Below are 8,551 nucleotides of genomic sequence, written 5' to 3'. Positions count from 1 at the left end.
AGAAGGATAAGATGCTACCACTGCAATGAAGAAGGGTATATGAAAGATAGCTTCCCTAAATTGAAAGTCAAAGACAAGAGCAAGAACAAGAAGCTGACCCAAGCGAATAAGTACAAGAATATGTGTAAAATACCGAAAAAATGACGAATAATGATAAGCGAATTTTTAGAAATTTTTAGAAATTTTCTGGGAATTTTTCGGAGACCGTATGGCTTCGGTTACGGGGATAAAAATTAGTTCCGGAAAAGTCTGTTTAGGCTACCCATTTAAGCGAGGAAAAGATTTATTTATTTATTTATTCTCTTTTACCTTTTTCTTATTTATTTTTCTTTTCCTCCACGTTACTGTGCCGTTCCTTCTTCTTCTCCCTCGCGCACCCGAGCCCGCAACCCCTTCCTCGCCCGACGCCGCCTCCTCCTGTGCCCTAACTGCTCCAAGGCGATTCCTTCTTATCTTTTTTTTTTCTTTCCCTTCCGAGCCGCACACCCGATGCACGCCGACGACTTCTCCCTACTTGAGTCGTGTTGCGGCGACGAGACGAGTCCGAGCGCCGGCCACCAGGTCCGACCCAGCGCTGACGCCGCCCTTCCCCGCGTACAAGCCCTCGGCCAAGGGAGCCCTAGCGCCGGCAACCATCTTCCCTCTGCTCTAGTTCCGACTCACGGTCGCCGGTGCAAACCTTCGACCAAGGGTTGAGCCGTGCCCTAGATCTGTCCTTGTGTACCACTGCCGACCGCCGGATCGGGCTGTTCCAGCCTCTCCACGCCGAGCCCTAGTTTCCCGGCGCCACTCCGATCGTCCTCTGCCCTAGCAGTGGTCTGCCAGCCGTCCAGTGCCAGCCGCCAGCTTGTTATCGACCTGAGTCTCTGGTATTAAGGTTTCCAGCAGCAGCTTCGTCGGGTTCTTGGTCATCGCAGGCGATTAGAGGAAGAGGTAAGGTGCTCAGGTTGTTCTGAGAATTTGGTTGTTGTTTGGATGTCAATTTCTTAAGCTTCATTTTGATCCAGACAGTGCATTGCAGGGCGTTTCTTGATTTCCAATAGCTACCTCTGTTCCGACAGCAAGTTGTCTTTGCTATGGATTTGTTGGGCTGTGGATTAAGGTAAGAAGTAGGGAAATTGATTCATGTTGTTGATGAATTAAGTATGTATTGAATTAGGGCTAAATCAAGTAAGATACTATGATTGGTTATTTTATTGCAAGCCCTAATTCGAATGAATTAATTAGAATTGATTGAGGAGTTAAATGATCCAATTAGGGTTTATAATTGGATTTGGATTTATGTTAGTTTCTCGAGGATTTGATTTAGCTAATTAATTGGTATTTAATTAGCTAAATCTGTATACTATGTATTACAGGACTGTGACGCGAGATGAGCAACTCGACGTTGGATTTGGATCGGATACGACCCTTTCTATTGGAGGCGGGTACCTCTTGACTTATCCTTTATGATATTGTCATTTGGATATGCATAGTATTTTATAGCTACAAGCAATAATCATGATAGTCTTTGGTATGTCAGTTTGATATCCATAGCATGTTCTGTTTTGTTGCTTGCTAGGTATCCATGTTTATACCTCGTGATTATTGCCATGAGTACCTTAGTTCCTAGAGTAAGTGACATACCATGCTTTACTGAGGTTAGGGTTAGACTCTGGATTTTTTTGTTTCTGACATGTATATCCAAATTATCTGATACTTAGGTTTTTATGCCATGCCTGGATTGTGTATTTCTATTGGTATATCATATATGATTCGTGTACCTAGACTCGATTCTTTGATCTGTGTATACTGTTGGTACATATGTTATGGAAGGAGGATATGTTTAGGATCTAGGTTGTTATACCATAGAGGATCTGTATACCCTAGATTTCGTGGATTGACCTACTGATACTGTGGTACCCATATTATGTATATATGGATTTTTCTATGCTGATCAGGATATTCCATACTTATTATGTTCAGGACATAGGTTTTTGATATTCTATCTGACCTGTGTATTCTAGATTTTGGTATGTGACCATCACTTTACAGTACCCATTTTGTATATGTGGATATGGTTATGTTGATCAGTTTTTGTTATGCATAGTGACATGCATCATGATTGCATGCTGTGCGATTGTCGGCTCCACTATGGTTGAGCCCATCGCCAGTTACATGTACTGCACATACCACCACTCATGGATTAGTGGTATATCAGACAGGTGTGTGGCGGTTCTGCTGTTTGGCTCCGTTGGTCTGAGGACTCAGCGTGGTAGCCGGCAGTCAGTTCCGCTCTGTTTGGCTCCGCTGGCATTTAGTGTAGCAGTGTAGTAGCCGGCAGACGGTGGACTCTGTTTGGCTCCGTTGGTCAGGTGACTCAGCGTGGTAGCCGGCAGAGATACCTCCCCGTCATCGTGTACCGGGAGATGAGAGCATTGAGCTCCCCCATTTATGATTTGGGGTCACAGGACAGGAGTACTCCGACAGCATCCCGTCCACTCGGTCACTCATCAGGAGTAGTGACGACAGAGTGCACGGTTGTCACAGCCCTACCCACTCGGTCTCACCATTTGTGTGTGAGATGACTGACTGGCGTCAGGGGTGACCAGGACGCATCATTAGCATCATATGCATTGATGCATTTATATTTTTATGATTGTGTTTGCTGCATTTGGTTGCTGCATTTTGGTTGGATACATACTTTTGACCTGCATACAGGATTATTGACACTTTCGGTTTGACGACCCTTTTGTCTGGATAGGAGTTCCTGGTGAGTACAGCTTCCTCAGTTACCTTTCAGTTTTGCGTATTCCCTATATATGATTAGGAAGCTGTATTCCATGTTTGTTGCTGTTAGATATATCTTACTACTCATGTCCATTGATATTCGCTGAGTTGTTGAACTCACCCCCGTTGATACTATCTTTTTCAGGTACCAGGTTGGTTTTGGTGTCGCTTGGAGTATCCTGTCTGCTGGTCCCCACGTCACATCAGAAGACTTATCGGTTCCACGTATGTTTTGTTTGTTTTATGTATCAGTTGTTTAGCTCTGTACTCTGGTTTTATTTTTGGAGAGTTGATGTTGTTATGTGGTGTTTTGTATTTGTTATTGGTTGTGTAAGCCTAGCCGGCTAGCAAATTTTGTGTTTTGGTTTTGGTACAGCTGAGTGGGCTGCTTTATTATTAACTGCGTGGTGTTGTTTTCTTTTATTGTTATTATTCCAGCCGTATGTGGCTGAGGTATATAGTGCTTGTAGAAAAGTTTCAGATTGTCCGCCGTACAGGGGAGATGCTGCCGAAATTTCTTCAGACAGAGACTCCCTCGGGGCGTGACAATATGAAAGCGATGTGGGAAGAAACGCAGTTCGAATAAAAAATTGAAGTCATCGCCGGACTTGCGCTAGTGGCAAGTCACCAAGAAGGAGATGAAGTAAGCTCATCCTCAATGAGCATCGAAAGCATCGTTGAAGGAGGAACGACATCAAAAGAAAGCAGTACTTCAAGGGTAGCTTCGAATCACGAGATCGACAAGGTAAGTCATGTACGATCTCTTCCTCCTGAAAAATCATTTCAATTTATTAAATTATTAACAAAAAATTACTGTAAATTAGAAAAAGAAGTTAAGGAATTAAAATCAATACTAGTTGAATCCTGTCAATTAGAAGACTTTGATAAAATTAAAATTAAAAATAAAAAATTGTAAAAAGAGATAGAAACTTTGAAAAATCATGCATGCTCAAATATTCAACATATTAGAAAATATAGTGGGTTGAATTGGTACCTTAAATACCATAAGTGTCAAATTAGAAAAATTTCAAAGAAATACGTACCTAAGAAATTCCTAGTTATCCTATTTGGAAGAAATCTATTTTGGATTCCAAAATCATATTTAGATTAATTACTTTTTGACATAAGGCTTTCAGAGAAAATTAAATATTGAATTTTCTTTAAGAGGCTTTGTCTAGAAAGTGGTTGTTGTTCCAATATCCAAGAAGGTCTAGTGCCTCGCCACAGTCTGAAAACCAATTATTGAAATAAGTATTTAATTAACTAACTGTTAAGCATTAAGAAGTTATAACAATGCCTTAATTTTCTTTTTAATAGTTAGATTTTTTTCTCTCTCTTAGACTTTTATATGAACCCCATTTTTAATATGATCAAAAGGGGGAGTAAGGAAGAACAAGTTTAGAGGGTACTTACAAATTTTTAGGTTAAAAATTCTTTTTACTTGGAACTTTTTTTGTGTGTAAAATTTTTTCTAGCAAATTTTACTTAGAAAAATTTTCTTAGTTGCAAATTTTTTTCTTTCTTACAAAAATTAGAAAGTTTTTTTTACCCTAACTTAACTTGGGTTTGATCACATCAAAAAGGGAGAGATTGCTAGTACCCCATTGTAGTTTTGATGTGTCAACCAAGTCATGTTAGATCCTGTTGGTGTCTAACCCTGTGTCTAAGTGTGCAGGAGATTAGAAGCACAGGAAGTTGAGCAGAAGAAGCGACTGGTGAAAAGGATGGCACGGGAGAGAGTCGACGAGCTTGGTGCGTCTGAGGAATGAGGTGTTGTGGAAGAATATACCTGTGGATGAGAAGGATGCGCACGACGATCCCAGGGATGAGAAGCCAGAGCGGAAGCCTGCTCGAGGAGATGGTCAAAAAATGGGTCTGGGTGAGCCCTATTCTGGATGACGGTGATCACCCAGGCGATTGGAGCAGTAGAAGAGCGAAAGGAGGCTGGAAATACTGCTAGAGGTGCTTTCAAAGGGAGTTGAATGCGCCTCCAAGGCGTTTGCGCGGTGCCTCCATGCCTCACTGTGGAAGGCGCCTTCGATGAATAATATAAAGGTACCTCCCAACCTTATGGAAGGAACCTTCGACCAAGAAGAAGTGAACATTGGAGAGGATAAAACTTTATCCTCACTTGGCTCGCTGGAGGAACCTTCCAGTCCTATGGAAAGCGCCTTTCAGCCATGAATAACTTTTCCTAGGGGCTATAAAAAGACCCCTGGACCTAAGAAATAGGAAAAAACTCTTGTAATCATTTCCTAGCAATTGTCTAAGTTTTTCATGAGTGTAAGAGGCTTCTCACCTTCAAAGAAGGAGACTTTTTAGTGCACTTACCTGCCTTAGATTAACAACCATCTAGGTTGTAACCAAGTAAATATGTTAGCCTCTTTTAATTATTAGTTGTTCATTTCTAATCATTCTAATTGTGATATTGCTACTAATCTGAGTTGGAGAACGAGAAAGGTTCATCTTTTTTTTTTTTGCAGAGCTATTCAACCCCCCTACCCCCCCCCCCTTTTCTAGCCGGTCGCTGTCGGGACCAACATGTCTTGTTGTGTTTGATCCTTATGTCTAAGTATGCAGGAACTTAGAAACATAAGAAGTCAAGCGGAAGATGCAGTGAATGAGAAGTATGACAAGGGAAGGTAGCCGACGAGCTCGGTGCATTTGAGGATAAGAAGCTATAGAAGAGTACACTGGTGGACAAGAAGGACATGTGCAACGTTCAAGGGACGAGAAATCAGGGAGGATGCCTGCTCGAGGAGAAGATTAGAGTTGGATTCAGGTGAACCCAATTCTAGATAATTCAAACATCGCCCAAGTGAGTAAGGAGAAAAGACTGTTCGGATGAACAATGCTTTGAAGGTGCCTCGAGCTTCAGTAGCAAAGCTGCTATATACGGGACCCGAGGCACCTCTAGTGTGCTTGAGGGAACCTCAAATGAAGAGTATCGAAGGCACCTTTAAGCACATTGAAGGCATCTCAGACACGGTAGAGCCTTTAAGTGACCATTGCTACATGAGTTTATCTAATTAAAGACGCCTCAGATGTCCTTGAAGGTGCCTTCGAGCCATGTCAACCAATGGTAACATCATCCTAGGAGGCTATAAAAAGCCCCAAGAGCTAGAATTTAAACAACAACTTCTATAACTCATTCCTAATCTTTTTCTGAGCTTTCAAAGAGTGTAAGACATTGTTCCTATACGACCGACAAGAGGAGGGTGAATTGCTTGCAAAATAGAAATAACCCCTTCCTTGTTCTTTTAACTTAGTTAGATAGCATAATTAAAATAAAGTAGAAATAAACTGAACAATTAAAGAAAGTAAGATGGTTGTTTACTTGGTTATAATTTAGGTGGTTGTTAATCCAAAGCATTGAAGAATGCTCCACTAGAAGTTACTTCTTTGTTGAAGGCGGAGAATCCTCTTACATACTTTCTAAGCTCAGAAATCACTAGAAAATTAATACAGTTGTTGTAGTTCAGTTATTGTTTAATTCCTAGATCTAGATGTCTTTTTATAACTCTTGGAAAATGTTATCCGTAGATTAAAGGCACCTTCAAGGTGGTATATGTTGAAACCCCGTGGTTGTTTTGATGTGATCAACCAAGTTGGGTTAGGTCTTGCTTGTTATTTGATCCCTGTGTCTAAGTGAGCAGGAGCTTAGGAGCGCAGGAAGTCGAGCAGAAGACACAGCTAGCGAGAAGGATGACACGGGAAGGGAGCCGACGGGCTCTGTGCGTCCGAAGGATGAGAAAGCTACGGAAGAGTACACCGATGGACGAGAAGAATGTGTGCAGCGTTCGAGGGACAAGAAGTCGAGTCGGAAGCCTGATCGAGGAGAAGGTCAGAAATTGGGTTCGGGTGAGCCCTATTTCGGTTGGTCGCAATCACCCATGCATTCGAGCCTCGGAAGAAGAAAACAAGTCAAAAGGAGCTGGAGGCGCCTTCAACAAAGTGATGAAGGCGCCTGCGCTGACTGCAGGCTTGGAGGTGCCTTCATTACCTTGAAGGCACTCTCAACCTTGTCTAGGGTGCCTTCAAGGCCATTGATGGCGCCTTCGACCCAGTCTAGATGACTGTTGTGAGTTCGGATAGAGTTTTATCCGTTGACTCGGCTGGAGGCGCCCTCAACCTCGTTGGAGGCGCCCTCAAGGCTCGAGATAAGTTTTGAGGAGCTATATAAAGGCCCCTGGAGCTAGAAAATTATTCATTCAACTTTGTATTCAATTCCTAGCAACTTATAAGAGCTTTTAGCGTGTAGAAGGCTTCTTCGCTTTCAGAGAAGGAGACTTTCTTAGTGCGCCTGTTCAACTGCCTTGGATTAACAACCTTGTTGGTTGTAACCAAGTCACATTGCTGAGTTCCTTTATCTCTTTTTCTGTTAGTTGATTTTGTTTTTATTATTGTTGCACTATTTTAGAGTTGAATATTTTGAGGAGGGTATTTTTATTTTACAGGCAATTCATCCCTCCCCTCTTGCCGACCCCGCTGCACCAACAAGTGGTATCAGAGCTAGACCACCTCAGAAGGACTGACCACTGACTGAAGCACAAGATCAAGATGATGGTCGGAACAAGCATTCATCCCTCGAAATTCGACGGAGACTTCGCGACATGGAAACGCCGAATGGAGGTATTCTTTAAGACTGAATTTGATATACTTCTAATCATGAAATATGGTTTTTCAACCTCCAAAGACAAGGAAGAATACAACTGGATGAAGAAGGAGCAAGCCGATTTCGTGGCTAATGGAAAGGTTGAGTTCCATCTGCTCAGCGTTCTGCCACCCCAGGAGGTAAGTCGGATCGAAAGCTACGACCCCGCCAAAAACCTCTGGGAAAAATTCCTGGAGCTCCACGAAGGTACCTCAGAAGCGAAACTAGCAAGGCATAACATCCTCCAGACTCAACTGACAAATCTCCGGATGAACAACGGCGAAAAGGTAGCGCAACTCCAAGCAAGGATAAAGGAGCTGATAACTCAACTGAATAATCACGGAGAATCGGTAACGAACTAAGATTCTATCTGTTATGCGCTCAACGCCTTCCCAAGAACTCCAGAGTGGGTGTCCTTAGTAGATGCTGATTACATCTCTAAGGACTTTGAGGTAAGTACTTTAGAAAACTTATTTTCTACTTTTGAACTTCACGAGTCTTGAATTGCAGAGCCGAAACAAATAGAGAAGGCAAACCTCAATGTTGCCCTATAAGCCGAGATGGACGATCCCGACTCCGAAGTGTTGATCGATGAAACTGAAGCAGCACTATTGGTATGGAAGTTAAATAAATTTATTAAAACTAACAAATTTAGATCGATGTCGAGGAAGCATCAACGCAACAAAAGGACGGTCCGATGCTACAACTGCAACGAGGAAGGACACATCAAGGATGACTGCCCAAAGGTGAAGAAAAAGAATAACGAAAAGGTAAAGTACAAAAGACCGATGTCCTCGAAGTGCAAGAGTCTGAAAGCTACATGGGATAAATCGTCATCCTTGGAATCAAAAGTCGAAGCATTCTCAGGAGTAGCACTGATGGCCAACCATCAAATCTTTGAAGAAACTAGCTCGGAGATGAGCATAGATGAAGGGGGAGGATCATCAGAAGAAGAAAGCTGCGATGAAGGGGGAGCATCAGAAATAGAGGTAAGTCAGGTACGTAAACTAACACCCAAGCAGTCTTTTCAATTCATCAAAGTACTCACTAAAGATTTAGTTAAATTAGAAAAAGGAAAATAGTGAGTTAAAGTTAAATTTAGCAAAAGCATGTCTTCTAGAAATGTAC

General features: G+C 42.2%; 1 long non-coding RNA gene across 1 annotated transcript; it reads left to right on the top strand.

Annotated features, from left to right (window-relative positions):
* Nucleotides 1-842: 842 nt before the first annotated feature.
* Nucleotides 843-1,400, top strand: LOC121993888. The gene is made up of 3 exons (XR_006115461.1): nt 843-933; nt 1,022-1,102; nt 1,359-1,400. It is a non-coding gene; the product is annotated as an uncharacterized LOC121993888 (long non-coding RNA).
* The last annotated feature ends 7,151 nt before the right edge of the window (nt 1,401-8,551 follow it).

This window comes from Zingiber officinale, chromosome 6A (genome assembly GCF_018446385.1).
Source record: "Zingiber officinale cultivar Zhangliang chromosome 6A, Zo_v1.1, whole genome shotgun sequence".
Classification (NCBI taxonomy): Eukaryota; Viridiplantae; Streptophyta; class Magnoliopsida; order Zingiberales; family Zingiberaceae; genus Zingiber; species Zingiber officinale.
The sequence above is the reverse complement of the archived record's forward strand: the minus strand, read 5'-3'. Positions and strand labels throughout refer to the sequence as shown.